Below are 19,117 nucleotides of genomic sequence, written 5' to 3' on the forward strand. Positions count from 1 at the left end.
GAAGCCACCCAGCCACAAATCCAGTTCCTTAAAACAGTCCTCAAGAAGCTGCAGCTGAACGCACCTCCAGCAGGTATAATCCACAGGGGCACTGGAAATCCCCCTGACTTCCAGCATCCTACAGGAGGAGCATTCCACGAAGCCACCTGCCATCTCTACAATACCAAAAACCTAAGAAGAATGACACAGAATAGCAAGCCATATCTAAACCTGCTATTGCCCATTACCCATTGCCCATTGCCCATTGCCCATTACCCATTGTCCATTGTCCATTGCCCATTGCCCATTGCCCATTACCCATTACCCATTGCCCATTGTCCATTGTCCATTGCCCATTGCCCATTACCCATTGCCCATTACCCATTGCCCATTGCCCATTGCCCATTGCCCATTTCCCATTACCCATTGCCCATTGCCCATTGCCCATTACCCACCCATTGCCCATTGCCAATTGCCCATTGTCCATTGCCCATTACCCATTGCCCATTACCCATTGCCCATTACCCATTACCCATTACCCATTACCCATTACCCATTACCCATTACCCACTATTGCCCATTGCCCATTGCCCATTGCCCATTACCATTGCCCATTACCCATTGCCCATTGCCCATTACCCATTGCCCATTGCCCATTACCCACTATTGCCCATTTCCCATTGCCAATTGCCCATTACCCACTATTGCCCATTGCCCATTGCCCTATACCAAGCTCTCTCACTGAAGCCTCTTGGGATAAAACCTCAGTACTGCACTACACCTAACACAACCTCTCTCTCAATAGGCCACACTTCTAAACCTTCCCTGCCTTTTATTGACTGCGGTGTCTCTTCCTCAGTCAGTCAAATACCTGCTTTTCAAATGTCCTGCCTTCGTTTGAAGCCTCTTTTCAATCAAAATACAGTTTTCTCTCCACTCTCCCGCTGATTCTTCACTCTTTTCAAAATGGCTGTTCATCAACTCTCCCCTTGACTTTTGAAAAAGAAAAAAAAAACAATCTCCCACAGTTCTGCACCTTCCCTGCCTTTTATTGGCTGCCATGTCTCCTCCTCAGCTAATCAAACACCTGCTTTTATAAATGTCCTCCCTTCATTTGAAGTCCCTCTTCAATCAAAACACATCTTCCTCTCTGCTCAACTACTATCTACCTCTTTGGTGACCCTTGGACTATCCTTGATCGAACTTTGTTGGCTTTACCTTGCACTAAACATTATTCCCTTATCATGTATCTATACACTGTAAATGGATCCATTGTAATCATGTATTGTCTTTTTGCTGACTGGATAGCACTCAACAAAAGCTTTTCGCTGTACCTCGGTGCATGTGACAATAAACTAAACTGAACTGAACTGAACTGCTCTCCTGTTGATTTTGCAAAATGCCTTCCCTCCTCTCAAAATGGCTGCTCACCAACTCTCTCCTCTACGTTTGGGAAATAGCACAGTGACTGCTACAGCTCAAGGTTTATCTGTGTGTGTACTTTCTGTAATGCATGTACACATGTGCATTCTTACTTTGAACTGAAGTAACGCAGGATATACGGTGAAATGGGTGAAAGGCACAGAATTTGCTGAAATGCATGCAAATGTTCTATTCAGCTCTAAACCTAAATCTTCACTATCCACATTTGTCACAATTATACCCTGAATTTAAATTAACTAGACTGTTTTTCCCTTTCTGAAAAGAAATGGTTCATAGATGCATAGTATTTACACATTTAACCTGTTCACGACTTTTCTGGGTTACGTCGATCTTCTTGACAAAGCTTTTGTTGGTGGCATAGTATTCATTCTTGGCTTGAGGGAACTTTCATCTCTTGATTCAGATCAGTGGAATCTTGAGCCATTCCATACACATTCTTTATTGGATCTACTTCTGGAATACATTTATGATCGCATAGCTTCAGTATTTTGTACATCTGTCGAAGGGTTTAAATAATTTATGTGTACATTTATGTTCATTTTTGTCTCCCTTTTCACAAGATGCTTCTTTGTACCACTTACTTCAATCAGCACAGCAGCATCTTAGAGTTACAGTTAGAGTTATACACCACAGAAACTAGTCCTTCAGTCCACCAAGTCCACGCTAACCATCAACCACCCATCTAAACTAATCCTGTCTTTTATTCACTGCACATTCTCATCAACTCGGCAGCAGGGTGGCTTAGCGGTAGTCAAAGTCATAGAGTGATACAATGTGGAAACAGGCCCTTCAGCCCAACTTGCCCACATCGGCCAACATATCCCAGCTACACTAGTCCCACCTGCTCGCGTTTGGTCCATATCCCTCCAAACTTGTCCTATCCATGTACCTGTCTAACTGTTTCTTAAATGTTGGGACAGTCCCAGCCTCATCTACCTCCCCTGGCAGCTTGTTCCAAACACCCACCACCCTTTGTGTGAAAATGTTACCCCTCAGATTCCTATTAAATCTTTTTCCCTTCATCTTGACCTATGTCCTCTGATCCTCGATTCCCCTACTCTGGGGAAGAGATTCTGTGCATTTACCCGATTTATTCCTCTCGGGATTTTATACACTTCTATAAGATCACCCTCATCCTCCTGCGCTCCAAGGAATAGAGACCCAGCCTACTCAACCTTTCCAAAGAGCAAAATCCCTGTAGTCCTGGCAACATCTTCGTCAATCTTCTCTGAACTCTTTCAAGCTTGACAATATCTTTCCTTTAATATGGTGCCCAGAACTGAACACAATACTCCAAATGCGGTCTCATCAACGTCATATACAACTGCAACATGACCTCCCAACTTCTATACTCAGTACTCTGACTGATGAAGGCCAATGTGCTAAAAGCCTTTTTGACCACTTTATCTACCTGCGACTCGACCTTCAAGGAATCATGCATCTGCACTCCTAGAAGTCAGAAGGCAGTGGAGGCCAGTTCGTTGGATGCTTTCAAGAGAGAGCTGGATAGAGCTCTTAAGGATAGCGGAGTGAGGGGGTATGGGGAGAAGGCAGGAACGGGGTACTGATTGAGAGTGATCAGCCATGATCGCATTGAATGGCGGTGCTGGCTCGAAGGGCTGAATGGCCTACTCCTGCACCTATTGTCTATTGTCTATTGTCTATCCCTCTGCAATACAACACTCCCCAGAGGCCTACCATTCACTGTGCAGGTCCTGCCCTTGTTAGACGTCCCAAAATGCAACACCTCACATTTCTCTGTATTAAATTCCATCAACCATTCCTCAGCCCACCTGGCCAATCAATCCAGATCCTGCTGCAATCTTTCACAACCATCTTCACTATCTGCTAAACCTCCCACTTTTGTATCATCAGCTAACCTACTAATCTTGCCCTGTATGTTCTCATCCAAATCATTGATGTAGATGACAAACAGTAATGGGCCCAGCACCGAACCCTGAGGCACACCACTAGTCTCAGGCTTCTAGAATAAGAAGCAACCTTCCACCATCACCCTCTGCTTCCTTCCATGAAGCCAATTTGCTATCCATTCAGCTATCTCCCCTTGGATCCCATGCGATCTAATCTTCCAGAGCAGCCTACCATGCAGAACCCTGTTGAATGCCTTACTGAAATCCATGTGTACAACATCTGCAGCTCTGCCCTCATCGACTTTTATGGTCACGTCTTCAAAAAACTCAATCAGACATGAGACATGACTTCCCACGGACAAAACCATGCTGACTATCCTTAATCAGCCCTTCCCCATCCAAATGCCTGTATAACCTATCCCTCAGAATACTCTCTAGAAACTTTCCAAATATACATGTTAAACTCACCGGCTGATAGTTCCCAGCATTTTCCCTGCAGCCCTTCTTGAATAGAGGCACAACGTTTGCTACCCTCCAGTCTTCTGGCACCTCTCCTGTATTTAAGGACGACTAGTAAATTTCAACCAAGCATCCCACAATGTCCTCGAATACAGCTGATCAGGCCCAGGAGATTTGTCTACCTTCATATACGAAAGTACCTTCAGTACTTCTTCGACGGTAAACTAAACTCCCCTCAGGTTCTACTCTTCACTGACATACCAGGGGCAAAGTACAATGGCCATTTAACCGACAACTCGCAAACACAGGGAAAACCAATGTCACTGTGTCAATGTCACCAATGTCAATGTTACCAATGTGTAAATTATCCGGATGTAGAGTGTGGTATCAATGTCTCTTATAAATCTTAAACAACCTTGTAATTACATGTTCACAAGTTATAGTAGAATTAGGCCATTCGGTCCATCGAGTTTACGCTGCCATTCAATCATGGCTGATCTCTGCCTCCTGATCCTATTTTCATGCCTTCTCCCCATAACCCTTGACACCCGTTCTAATCAAGAATTTGTCTATCTCTGCCTTAAAAATATCCGCTGAATTGGCCTCCACAGCAATGTTCCACAGATTAACCACCCTGTGACTAAAGACGTTCCTCCTCGCCTCCTTTCTAAAAGAGCGCCCTTTAATTCTGAGGCTATGACCTGTGGTCCTAGACTCTCCCACCAGTGGAGCAGCCTTTCCACATCCACTCTATGCCTTTCATTATTCTGTAAGTTTCAACCTTCTAAACTCCAGTGAGTAGAGCCCCATTGCTGTCAAACCCTCATAATATGCTAACCCGCCCATTCCTGGAATCATTCTTGTTCCTTCAATGCTCATTGATATCACTGGAGTATATGGTGTAGTAAGTACTTTGTAGGAGCCATTTGTGTTTGTACTAGCGGTTTACCATATTATATTATTTTGTATCTTGCTGTATTATTTTTGGACACTTGGGGGTTGTTGTGAGATGAATACATATATGGGCATAATGGGCATATATGGGCATAATGGGCATATATGGGCATAACGTACTGGGAGGAGTCAGAACTAGTTACTATCTGGGAATGCAAAGATGGGATGCGTCAGACACGAAGGAGCTTGGCAAGATATAGTTCCTCAGACTTATGACGAGAGAAAAGCTTGGATAAATACAAATCTGTTTGTATTACTACTTTAATAAATGACTAATTAAACCGAAACGTCTTTAAGATCTCTCTGTTGTTGGTTTGCGTGAAGATCGATCACCCCAGCCTCCGTGAAAAGTGGCAAGCGGAGAGAACTTTATTGTAAGGACTGAAGTTGCCACTACCTGCTTAATACCATTTCGTTTCACAAAGCACCTAAACTGAAATAACAGAACAAACTCATTATTTGTAACTAGTTCTTTTGGCAAATCATAAGATGAGAAAATTGATCTCAAATGTGGCCTATGTAATATTGTAGCACATTTTACTGTAGGCTCTATTGTTTCACTGTCAAAAGTTGATGGGAGATTTGCTGGAAAATTATAAGAGGCATAGATAGGGTGGACAGGCAAAACCTTTTTCCCAGGATGGGAACACATGCAAAGTCCCTTTGACTACAGAGAATGAACACATGCAAAGTCTCTATGACTACTGAGAATCTTTAGCCATAACCGTTCTTTTGAAAACCTTGAAGCCAAGCATAAGAAACACATGTGAGTGTCCATGGCTCCACGTTTAACGTGGACTTGCCCCCGAAAACGTATCCTTTTACTCCTCTCTCTTTCTCCAAGATAAAGGAATAACATGGACGTTGAACAAATCTTGATCCAGGCATTCACTGGCACCATCCCCCATCACTTTCTCTGTTCCATCAATGCCTCCTGACTCTGCAGAACTCGTTGATTTAATTAACTTCCATCCTACTCTCAAATTTACTCTCTACTTGATCTCTGACACCTCTCTCCCCTTTCTGATTGTTCTGTCTTCTTCACGGGGAACAGATTATTGACTGACATCTACTACAAACCTACCGATTCCCAGTTATCTGGACTACACTTCTTCCCACCCTGCCTCTTGCAAACACATTATCCCGATTCTCAATTTCTCCATCTCCACCACAGCTGCCTCCAAGGTGAGGTGTTCCACTCGAGGGCATCCGAGATGTCCTCCTTCTTTAGTAAATGTGGTTCCCCCCCCCCCCCCCCCCCCTGCTGTCATAGATGGAACCCTCACCCACGTCAGCTCTGACCTCCCATAGTTCTGCTCTCGCTCCCCCTCCCTGCAGATGGAACAAGGATAGAGAAGGAGAAAGGAGAGGGTCAGAGAAAAGAGAGGCGGGATGGAGGTGGACATGGGTGTGCATCCAGGTGGGGAACAGGGAAGACAGGGCGGAGAAAAAAGAAGAGGGGAGGAATTGGTTGGTTAGTTACATAAATTTCATCAACTTTAAATAACTTACACGTGCTCAGATTATATCCATCTGCGTATTTCTGTAGTTGATCCACGTCCCGCTCTATACTTTGACAGCTTTCCTCACTGTGCACAACTCCAACAATCCTGGTGTCATCTGCAAACGTACTAACAAACCCATGTACATTTAAGTCCAAGTCATTTATATATATCACCAACAACAGTCACAGTGCAAATACTGTGGAACTCCACTGGTCACTGGTCCAGCCATAACGCCACCTTTGGACCATCACCCTCTGCATCCACAACTCTCTGCAATTTCTTGCAGCACTCGGCAGAGTTGTTACCAAATCTAGCGATGATTCATTGCAATAGTATGCTTTCTGTAGTGCATCTGCAGAAGTTGGCAAAAGTCATTCGAGACATATCAAACTTCCTTACTCCTGAGGAAATTGGAATGTTGGTAGGTATGCTTTCTTGACCATAGCTTAAATGTGGTTGGTCTAGAACAAATTGTTGGTGATATTTACAGTATATCTTTGAACTTGAAGCTTTCTACATCTTCACTTTAACACCATTGATGCTGATTGAGGCATACTCTCCACTTCACTTCTTGAATAGAAAAATAACCTAATAGATGCTGGTTCAAATTGAAGGTAGACACAAAATACTGGAGTAACTCAGCGGGATAGGCAGCATCTCAGGAGAGAAGGAACGGGTGACGTTTTGGGTTGAAATCAACAACTAGCTCCTTTGTCTTGCTGAAATTGAGGAAGAGGTTGTTGTCTTGTCATCAATATAGTATTCACATCAGCGGCATTGTTGAAAAGCAGAACTTCAAGACCAAAGTTTCTATCTCATTCAGGTACTCCATCTCATCTTTGATCACGAGCCAGGCCCATTATGGTCAGGGTGCAAATGGAGTTTGAATAGAATTTGGCCACCCAGTCATGATTGTGTAAGATGTATAGTAAGGAGCTGAGAACACATCTGTGAGGCATGCAAGATCAAATGTGAAATGCTGTATGTTCAATAACCCTGATTGAATTTTCTCATTGATTAAACCATCAACAAATATATCGGACTGCACACAGTTTATGAGATTGCAAAAATTGCAGCACCAATGAAGATCCTTCAACAACACATTATAATCACTGACAGTCATGTCTGAGTTCTGATTTAGTTTCTGATGATTTAGCATTGAAATGATCCTGCAACCTTTGTACTACTTTGCTAAGTAAAACATTTTTACTTCCTGGGGCTTTAAAGGATTTGCTAATGCAGTGTACATTTAAGAACCTACATCGGGTAGAAAATGGATTTTCCTTGCATTAATGTGTAGCATTGTTTAGTGCAGGCGCATTCACACCATTATCTTCGATTTTCACCGTTGCTTGCTGTAAGAAGATATTTCCATGTAAACTGAAATGTTCTCATATCCAGTGACTTGCCCCCAAGCAAACATTATCACCATTGTCTCCTGCAACATTGTAACTCCTATTACAGTGATGCAATTACTTCTGAGGACCATTATTTTACCAGTATTTTGATATCCAATTACCATTGTGTATCAGAGTACAGACTTTGGTTTGGATTTTAATGAATACTTGCATGAGGTTCAAGTTAAAATGAGTGATCGCTTTTAGACTCACCCCACAAGCTGTGCACTGACATAATTGACAGACACAGAATTAGAATTTTTTGGACAATAGACAATAGACAATAGGAGTAGGCCATTCGGCCCTTCGAGCCAGCACCGCCATTCAATGTGATCATCGCTGATCATCCACAATCAGTACCCCGTTCCTGCCTTCTCCCCATACCCCCTGACTCTGCTACCAGTAAGAGCTCTATCTAGCTCTCTCTTGAAAGCATCCAGAGAATTGGCCTCCACTGCCTTCCGAGGCAGAGAATTCCACAGATTTACAACTTACTGTTGCTTTATACTTGCTCTGTTTTGTCATTCAACTGTTCTTGTTGCCAATTTCTGATTCATGTGCTTGTGCAGATATTCTTTAATTCAAACCCAAGCAATCCTGGGTACATGGAGAAACATAAAGACATAAAGAATGATGATGGAACACTTGTAAAGGTTTATTTAACCTTTTTTGTTAAACCGCATTTGCAGTTTGTTATACTCTTGAGTATAAGAGTCAGGAAGTCACAATGCAACTTTGAAGGGTCTCGACCCGAAACGTCACCCATTCCTTCTCTCCCGAGATGCTGCCTGACCTGCTGAGTTACTCCAGCATTTTGTGAATAAAGCAACTTTCTAACATTTGGCTTGATCGCACATAGAGTATTGTGTGCAGTTCTGGTCGTCCCCCCCCCTCCCCCCCCCCCCCCCCCATTAACAGAAGAATTTGGAGGCTTTGGAGATGGTGCAGAAGTGGTTTACCAGAATGTTGTTTTGATTATAGGGTGTTAACTATTCGAAGAGGTTGGTCAAACTTAGATTGCTTTCTCTAAAGCAACAGAGGTTGAGGAAAAACTTGATTGATGTTTATGAAATTATGAGAGACGTAGAGAGAGTACAGAGTCAAAACCTTTTTCCCAGGGTGGAAAAGTCAAATACGAGAGTTGGGAGGTCATGTGATATGAGACGTTTGTGAGGCCAACATCTTATGTAGAGTATTGTGTTCAGTTTTGGTCACCATGTTACAGGTAAGATGTTTTGTCAAGCTTGAAGGATTCTGAGAAGATTTACCAGGATGTTGCCAGGACTCGAGGGATTGATTTATAGGGAGAGATTGAGCAGGCTAGGGCTTTATTCCTTGGAGTGCAGGAGGAAGAGGGGCGATCTTATAGAGGTGTGAAAAATCATGAGACCAATAGACTGGTTAATGCACAGTCTCTTGCCCAGAGTAGGGGAATCGAAAACCAGAGAACCTACGTTTAAAATGAAGAGGGGAAAGATGTATTGGGAACTTTTTAACACGAATAGTGATGGATGTATGGAACAAGCTGCCGGAGGAGGTAGTTGAGGCTTGTACTACCGCAACATTTAAGAAACATTTAGACAGTTACGTGGATAGGATAGGTTGAGAGGGATATGGGGCAAAAGCAGGCTGGTGAAACTAGTATAGATGGGGCATGTTGGTCAGCATGGGCGAGTTGGGCCGAAGGGCCTGTTTCCATGCTGTATGACTCTATAACTCAATGATGAGAGGACATCGCTGTAAGATCAGAGGGAGAAAGTTTAATGAAGATGTGCAGGGCAACTATTTTATTTACAGAGGTCATGGGGCAAAAATACAAACTCCATACTGACAAGCACCAGTAGCCAGGGTCGAACCCGGGTCTCTGGTGTTGTAAGGCAGCAGCTCTGCCGCTGCACCACCGTACCACCCTCACAACTCACATGTTGTAGACGTGCATGTATATACACGTCTTCAACCTGGAACCTTAGAATTGTTACAAAGAAGGCCATTTGACTCATTGAGGCAAATCACTGCACAAAAAATGTCTGTTCGTGTCAATCCTGGGTTTTTAACAATTACTTTAAATCCCATCAAGTTCTTCTCGACTTCCCCCTCCCTGCCCTAATGATAGATACATCTTATATCTGTATAAAATCATGAGAGGAATAGATCAGGTAGACGCACAATCTTGCCCAGAGTAGGTGAATCGAGGACCAGAGGACATAGGTTTAAGGTGAAGGGGAAAGATTTAATAGAAATCTGAGGGGCAACCTTTTCACACAAAGGGTGGTTGGGTGTATGGAACAAGCTGCCAGAGGAGGTAGTTGAGGCAGGGACAATTGCAACATTTAAGAAACAGTTAGAAAGGTACATGGAGAGGACAGGTTTGGAGGGATATGGACCAAACATGGGCAGGTGGGACTAGGATAGCTGAGACATGTTGGCCGGCGTGGGCCAGTTGGGCTGAAGGGCCTGTTTCTACACTGTATCACTCTATCATGATAGTATACGCATCCATCAAATCATCTCCCAATCATCTCCAATCCAAGCTTAGGAAAGGCCGACCAATTCCAGCTGCTGTTGTAAGGTCTTGCACCTCATGGAATGCAGTGGGAGCTGCACTCGACGTCTGACTGCTTCCTCATAGTGCTGTGACTACGTGTGAGACCAGGAACTCACCAGATGGCTGGATGACTTCACTGGTTGCTGAGCTAAATCCCCCGACAAATGACTCACCTGAAAATTACTCAGTTAAAGTGACACTTCAGAAACCAAGGCAGTGTAGCCAGAAAGATTTTCAATGAATGCAGGAGAGGCTCCTTTTGAAAATATCATGATTCTCATCGTGACTTGTAGTACACAGGACTTGCACCAAGATACAAGATAGGTAACTAAATACGGGAACAGAGATCAGATGGCCATCTGACAAAGTCAGATGATGATGTTGTAATTCTCCTTTATCATTATGATGACAGTGGCTTTTGTTCTTACAGTATTTATTCTTTAATAATAAACGAATACGCTCTTGACCAGCCATTGCCAATTAAGACCTGCTAACCTGAACTGCAAGGTATAGTTGTTCCTATCCTAATGTATAAACAAGCACCATACAAAGAGACTTCTGTTTGCTTAAATTGAGCAATTATGATGCTGTTATTGCAAGACTGGTGTTTTACAACTTAAACAGACTGTTTGACCTCAGAATCACTGGGCTGGCAGCCCATTAAATTAGCCAAGGTGCCCGCTCCTGCTGAAAAGTTTCACGGACCAGAACACAATGCAGACAATGCCCCACCATTAAGGTAAAGAGTCTTTAGATCAGTTTAGTTTAGCGATACAGCACGGAAATAGGTCCTTCGGCCCACTAAGTTTGCGCCGACCAGCCGATCCTCGTACACTGGCACTATCCGACACACGAGGGACAATTTACAATTTTTACCGAAGCCAATTAACCTACAAACCTATACGTCTTTGGAGTGTGGGAGGAAACCAGAGCACCCGGAGAAAACTTACAGAAGTCACAAGGAGAACATACAAACTCTGTACAGACAGCACCCATAGTCAGAATCTCTGGTGCTGTAAGGCAGCAACTTGACCGCTGCGCCACCATGCCGCTCTTTTTTTTAAAAGCTCCATTGACAGCCGTGATGAATATCTGCTCAAATCTCACAGATCCATTAGTGGGAGGTGGTTTATTTTAATAAATGGCAGACAAAAATAATGCAGTGTGAAATGAAGGGATGGGAATGTAAGAGGAGAAGCAGATCACCTGGAGCATCCTGAACCACCTCCAGACTACCTTCCGAAGTTTCACCACTTTCAGAGAAACAATGCTGAGCCACTTTCAGAGAAACAATGATGGCAGTGAGAGGCAGGATATGTATCTCCTTTTGGTCCACCCACTGCTCAAGGGCAGACCAGGGACAGTTTGAGATCTCACCGAGGCCAACCTGTGAGCTTTATATTAAACCTGTAATGGGAACATCGCTGAATTCAGTACATGTGCACACTGTCCCGAGTGAAATAACCTGCACATGGTCATGGAACCTCTGGTACATGATCTGCAATGATGTTGGAACAATCTCCAGTCCATTGGTCCAGCAGTAATGAGATGAAGCACTCTGGTTAATGTGATGAACTGATCTGCTGAGTGGTGTGATGCAGATAAAGCTGCTCGTGCTCTGCTTTCTCAGGGTTCTGTGAAGAGAGCAGAGAATAGACAACATCATAGATTTTTATGACAATTACTTTTTTTATAATCCACTATTGAAATTCATCATTTAAGCCCGGGTTCCTACAATATATTCTACAAAATACGATCAGTGTATTATGCGTTCTAATCATGTATAATACATTAATCATGTTATCAGTTGCCTCTGTTCTCTGTAGGCCTTCTCGTAGATTTTCATTGATAAATCGCAATTTAAGATCTTTGAGATACTATCCAACAGTCCTTTAGATATGAGAACCCATACACTATCTGCAGGTGAGTCATGTACCTGGAACACTAAACTGCTTTGCTGCTCCACTGATAACAATCTCTCGCCATTGACAAAGTATTCTAATTAATCTGTTTTAGAACCAAGGTGAGTGACATCCTGCCATTGAACTGCTTCTGCCAATATACTGGATGTGATCATGAAATCAATGGAGATGAAAATCAGAAGGGATGTTCAACAGCTTGTCAAATTATTATTTTCCATTTTATGTTAACAAGGCCAATCAAGATTTACCGATGACCTTTGAACTGCCAGTTCCCATCCATAAAAAAATCACTCTGCCTCCTCAGATTGGCGATGAGCTTGTCTTTGGTTGTCAAGGCTAAACCGGCCATGGTGTCAAACTGTACTCACTTGCACACACTCACTCACTGCTCAGAACCATGCAACTGGTCTTGGAGAGGTGAGTGCAGGCCACAGCTAGTACCCATCTCCGTATTCAGGTACAAATCTCTGCTCACGGTGCCCTTTGCTAACACAGCACTGGGCTGAGTACTCAACGGGCTAATGGGACCTAACTTTACGTGTCAGGGTTAGTCAGGTTACTTGTGTGTCTGAAAAACATTCAGCCGGGTCACGGGTATCTGAGATTTGGTGATTGAATTACAGCCAAAACAGTACACTATAACGCCATAGTGTTAGTACCACCTTAATCACCATTATCCTGGGGACCCTTTAAAACAGGTTTTGTTCAAATTGGTCTTATATTTTTTGAAAGTTAGTGACATTTTAAAGTTTAAATTTTAACTTTTAAACGGATTTCTTGCCATGTTCAGCATGTGACGTCACAATGGGACCTGCACGAGTGCCGGCCAATGAGGGAGGGGGGAGCCTGACTCTAACAAATGCGCTCCCCCCCCCTCCGGAGGACCAGCGGGAGGACCACTGCCCGTCCCGGCATGCCTCTCACCTGACCTTCCTCCCTTGGTGCAGCGCAGTGTCAGTGAGAAGGCGAAAGAAGATAGCCGCTGGCAGGACGGTCACTCTCCTGCTACTGGCTACCACGATGGCCACCTGGGGCAGGGTTGACTGGCTCCCTCTCCCCTTTCCTCTCCGCCTTCGCCCGCATCCGGCCCCGGGGGAGACTCCGAGCAGGAGGAAGATGGCCTCCCCCCGTCGTCTCATCGTTCCCCTCCGTCCCCTCCAGCGCCCGCTTCAACCGACAGTGTCGTCGACGACTCCAACAAAAATGGCGGCCACTCTCCTTCTTCTCCTCCTCCTCCCATTCCGCCATCTTGTGCGTGCCACCCGCCGCCGCGCTGCCCATCGGGAGGTGTAGTCCCAGCTCCCGCCCCTGCCCAGCGCACCAGACAATCACTGGACTACAACCCCACCGCACACACACACACACACACACACACACACACACACACACACACACACACACACACACACACACACACACACACACACACACACACACACACACACACACACATACGCACACGCACACACGCACACACGCGCATACACACACACACACACACACACACAGGGTAATAATAATAATAATAATAATAATACTTAAAATATAATAATGTAAGAATGTAAAATGGTATTTTGTATATCTTTCAATATATACAGGGGAGGGGGATATGGGGGGGGTCTGACTGATGCCCGGGTTGAGGCAGGGGAGGGGGTGGGGTGGGGTAGGGTGGGGGTAGTGGAAGAGGGGATGGGGAGTGGGGGGGTGAGGGGAGGGGGAGTGGGAAAGGGAGGGGGTAGTGAGGGTGGGGGGGAGGGGAGGGGGGATGGAGTGGATGAATGGGGGGAGGTAAGTGGGAGGAGGGGGGGCGGAGTGGGTGAGTAGAGGGGATGGGGAGGGGGGTGGAGTGGGTGATTTGGGGGGAATTGCTGGAGAGCCCCTCAGACTGGAGGAGGGGTGAGGCAGTTGGGGAGGATTGTCATGTTGTCTTCAGCTCCGGCACATGCGCAGTTGAGGGAGGGTTGCCATTTTGTCTTCAGCTCCGACCTCACGCTCGATGCCCGATTGGCCCGGCTGCCCATGTGGGGGGAGTGCCGACAGTCCCCGTTCTGATTGGTTGCCGGCACGTTCACGTCACTTCTCCTGCCGCTCACCCCCACACGGGGTCCATTGATTGGCTCCGACCTCCCACTTGACACCTGATTGGTTCGGGTCCCACGTGGGGGACGTGCCAATTTCCCCCACTCTGATTGGTCGCCGGCAAGTCCTCATTTGCTCCTGCAGTTCACCCCCACGTGGAGTCCATTGATTGGCTACAACCCCCCGCTCGACGCCCGATTGGCCCGGGTCCCAAGTGGGGGGAGCGGTTTCTTCCCGCTCAAAGCAACTGTCATCGCAGTAGAGCTGACGCTGCTGCTGAATGAAGGCACTGTCTCGAGGATCTCCAAGAGAAGATTTTACCCTTAAAAATCAAAAACATTCCAGATAGGAATTATTTTTTTAAACGAAAAAACACCATTTATTTCAAAGAACAAACATGATTTTCCCATGTCACGATGGGAACCCAATGGGGAATGGTCGTCGAGTTGGATGGAAAAAATGGGCAGCGGTTCCCTTCGCCGTCGCCGCCAATCACCATCGCTGCCGTTCACCGCCGCTCGCCGCTGATCAGCGCTGCACGCACGGGCCACAGGTAAGTGGCTTTCGCTGCCAACAGGTCCATGGATCGTTAGGGTTGCTGTGCGTGCCGTTGTTGCTCCACGCATCCACAGTTGGGGCCCGTTTATGTTGAGGGGGATAGGGTGGGTGAGGGGGGAGTGTGGGGGAAGGGGAGGGGGTGGGGGAGTGGGGGTGGAATAGGGGCAAGTAGGGGTGGGGGATGGGGGGAGGGGAGTGGGGGTGGGGCAGGGGGGGATGGAGTGGATGAGTGTAGGGAAGGAGTGGGGGATAAGGGGGATTGTGTGGGGGGGCGTGAGGGTGCTAGACCAATGCAGGAGAGGCTTTGGGTCCACGGCTCACTCTGGCTGCAGCGCTGGCGCCAAGGGGCTAAGGTGAGTGGCACCCTTTCCCCTTCCCTGTCCCCCCTCGCCCGCCCACGGCCCCGGGAGACACTCCCCATCCGGCCGCCCATTTTTGGAAAAGGCCTCGGATCCATCTCGGCCTCTTTATTTTACATTGCATATTTATTTCATTGAGATTTTTTTTTTAAAGCAATTTATTTTAAAGAAAAAACCTGATTTTCCAAGGTCAGTGGAAACCCTATGAGGAATGGGCCCAATGGGTCCACTTGGTCTAGTTTGTTCTAAATCTCTCGAAATCACCATCTATACCTCTGGTTTCCCTTTTACCTGACTCTCAGTCTGAAGGAGGGTCTCGAACCGAAACGTCACCTGTTCCTTTTCTCCAGAGATGCTATCTGACCCGTTGAGTTACTCCAGCATTTGTGTCTATCTTCGGTTTAAACTAGCATAGGAAGGAACATAGCAGTTCCTTATAACTTGATATGGCAACTGCTCTGCCCAACACCACAAGAAATTCCAGAAAGTTGTGAATGCAGCCCAGTCCATCGCGCACCATCTCCCACCCCCACATGACCTTCATCTACACTTCACACTGTCTCGAGAAAGCAGAGCATCATCAACGACCACTCTCAACCCGCTCATTCTATCTTCTCCTCTCTACAATCAAACAGAAGATACAAAAGCTTGAAAGCACATACCAGCAGATTCAAGAATACCTTCTTCCCCACTGTTTTCTGACCCCTGAACAGACCTCTGACTTGCTGAGGATGAATTCCCAATCTTAGAAACTACTTGTTGCAGCCCTTGAACTTGTATTGTTTATCTGCGCTTTTTTCTTTAGCTATAACACTATATTCTGTTTTATTTTCTCTTTTGCACTCCCTAAAGGACCCATGTATGATATGATTTACCAGGATAACATGCAGGAAAAATGTCTTCAGTGTACGTGGCAACGATAAATAACACCAACACCAATTCCACAACATAGACGCCTCATTCTTTTCTCTGATGTGGTTGTTTTTCCTAACAGATACAAGGTTCCCAACAGAGTGGCCAGATGACTCAAATTCAATTGCATGAAATCTGGCCTGCCGTAACGTGTTACAGTCATTGCCAAACTTCTGTCTCTTTCTGCCTATCTTGCAGGGGATTTATGTTGCTAGAAGGCAAGTGTCAAAACTTTTTACATTCCTTCACTGTTGTAAATTGCCATCATGAAACTCCGTAATATAGCAATAAAATGAAATCCTTGGCAGAATGAAGCTCAGAATGTCTTAGCCTGTTTTATAAATAGGCCGGTTTCAGTTCTCGACCCATGGTACGTGGCAGATCTAAACAATAACTGTTGCACATATTGGGTACTTGTCTTTGTGCATATGGATTTCATCCAGATTTTTGACAAAGTTAGCACAGTAGTCTGATCCGCATGGGGTCCAAGGTGAAAACTGGATCCAAATTGGCTTGATGATAGTAGGCAGAGGATAGAAGTGGAGGGGTGTTTTTCTGATTGGAATTATGTAACCAGTCGTGTACCACAGGGATTGGAACTGGAACCATGCTATCTGCCATGTATCTAAATGACTTGAATTAGAATATACATCAACTGATTAGTAAGTTGATGATGGCACAAGAATTGGTCGAGTAGTACAAAGTGAAGAAGGTTGTAAAAGGATATAGAGGGATGTTAAAGGACACAAACTGTTGGAGTAATTCAACAGGTCAAGCAGCATCTCCAGAGAACATGGAGAGATGACTTTTAAGGTTGTGACCTTCCTTCAGACTGATTGTAGCCTCCTCCCACTACAAATAGTCGGAAGAAGGGTCCTGACCCAAAACATCACCTATCCATGTTCTCCAGAGATACTGCCTGATCTGCTCGGGCATTCCAGCATGTTAGGTCTTTTTGTGTAAACCAGCACTGCAGTTCCTTGTTTCTGCAGGGGGAGGCAGACAGCTCCCTAAAAATAGCAACACAGGTGGATAAGATAGTGAAGCAGCCATTGGCATGCTTGCCTTCTTAGGCCAAGGCATTGAGAATAAGAGTTGGGACATCATTTTGCATCTGTCCAAAATATTCATTAGGCTGCAATATTTCAGAAAGCATATGGTAGCATTAGTAAAAGGGCAAGAAATTTACAAGGATGTTGCTTGGAATGGAGGGCTTTACTTACAGGGGGAGATTGGATAGGCTGTGTTTATTTTCACTGGAATATAGGAACCGAAGGGGTGACCTTATGATGGTTCATAAGATAATGAGGGGAATAAATAGGTTTGATAATCAGAATCTTTTTCCTAGTGTGGGGTGTCTAAAACTAGAAGACAAAGGCCTAGGAAGAGAACAGAGACATTTAAAGGAGATCCAAGGTGAACATTTTTTCACACAGAGGATGGTGGTTGCATGGAATGAGCTGCCAGACGAGGTGGTAGAGGCAGGTACAGTTATAATCTCCATTAGAGCCCAGCATTATCTTCCCTTATTTGCCATAGCATTCTGAGAGAGATCTTGCCAGGCTTGCACACGAAGGAGAGTTATTCATCTTCATGTGTCAGTATCTCCGACAACTCAACCTTCTTGACACAGATATGTTTCAAAATATCAGCGTACTCCTCCCCTAACTCTTCATCCTCCACATCTGCTTGCTCAATACCAATGAGAGGTACTCTTATTGGATACTTGGACCTGGGTAGGAATGGCATGGAGGGATATGAGCCTAATACGGGAAAATAGGATAAGCGTAGTTATGCTTCACGGCCGTCTGCACAAGTTTGGATGAAGGGTCTGTTTCTGTGCTGTACTTCAAGAGTAATACTATCATACCCTCTAATATTGGACACAAGTCCATGTGGAAATAAAGTCCACGTGGGAAAGACTTAACAGGCTGAATGGATGTTTCTGATTCTGTGATTTTATGTGTTTCTTTCTCCTGTTTGTAATACCTTTGAAATGTTATGTTTGAAATAGATAGCTTCCCTTTTGCAGTTAACATAGCTCCAAGTTATTCTTGCACATAGGCTTCTACACTGAATACAAAATCTATATATGCTCACACAAATCAATTTCTAGATGATGCTCATTTGATTTGAGTATTTTATCAATCAGCTAAGGCTGCACCAGAGGGAAGATCGATACATTAACAATACTCCTTGTCATTTAAAGCTAAACTTCATAGAATTACATCCTATAAAGAAGCCATTTGGTCCTTTGTGAGAATGCTAACCTTTCAGATGTCAGTGGCACATTTCCTTCTCCATATTCTTCTCGCTTGAAATAATGAACTAATTCTCCTGTAAACCGTAAACCCTCTGTAATGTAGTATTTACCCTCTGTATGAGTCATCCAACTTCCCCTTTGATTCATCTCATGATGATCCTAATCTAATACCGGCCGCATCACCAATTCACCAATCAGCAGATGCAGCCATCTCTACTCTTCCAAAACCGTGTGTTATTTAGAAAATCGCCATGAGATCATTCATTAAACTTGTATATTCTCAGCTGTTGAGAGTATCATGATGTACTTTATCTCTATAGAAATGTGGGAGTCATTCCCACAAATAAAATAATTTGAGGTAATGTCCATTAAAAAATATATCCATTGAAATCAACAGTCATAAAGCTACATAGCATGGAAACAGGCACATCGGCCCAAGTCGCACAGACTGACAAGTGGCTTAATCGAGCTAGTTGCACGCCTGCATCTGGCCAATATCCCTCCAAACCTCTCCTACCCATGTACCTATCCAAGGGTTATCAAATATTGTAGCTGTACCCACCTCTACCACTTCCTCAGGCAGCTTAATCTACTTACGCACCATCCCCGGTGTGACGTCCTTTTCAAATCTTTCTCCTTTCACCTTAAATCTATGCCCTCAAATTTTTGAATCCTCTACCCTGGAGAAAAGAAGTAGCTATTTACTTTATCTATGCTGCTCATGATTTTATACACCTTAGAATAAAAGGACCCAAACAGGTACAGCCTCTCCTTGTTCAAACCCTCCAGACTCAGTAAGATCCTCATCAATTATTTTTGGAAACTTCCGAGCAGTAGCAGGGTAACCAGAATTGTATGCAATTCTCCAAAT

This window comes from Rhinoraja longicauda, chromosome 9 (assembly GCF_053455715.1).
Source record: "Rhinoraja longicauda isolate Sanriku21f chromosome 9, sRhiLon1.1, whole genome shotgun sequence".
NCBI lineage: Eukaryota > Metazoa > Chordata > Chondrichthyes > Rajiformes > Arhynchobatidae > Rhinoraja > Rhinoraja longicauda.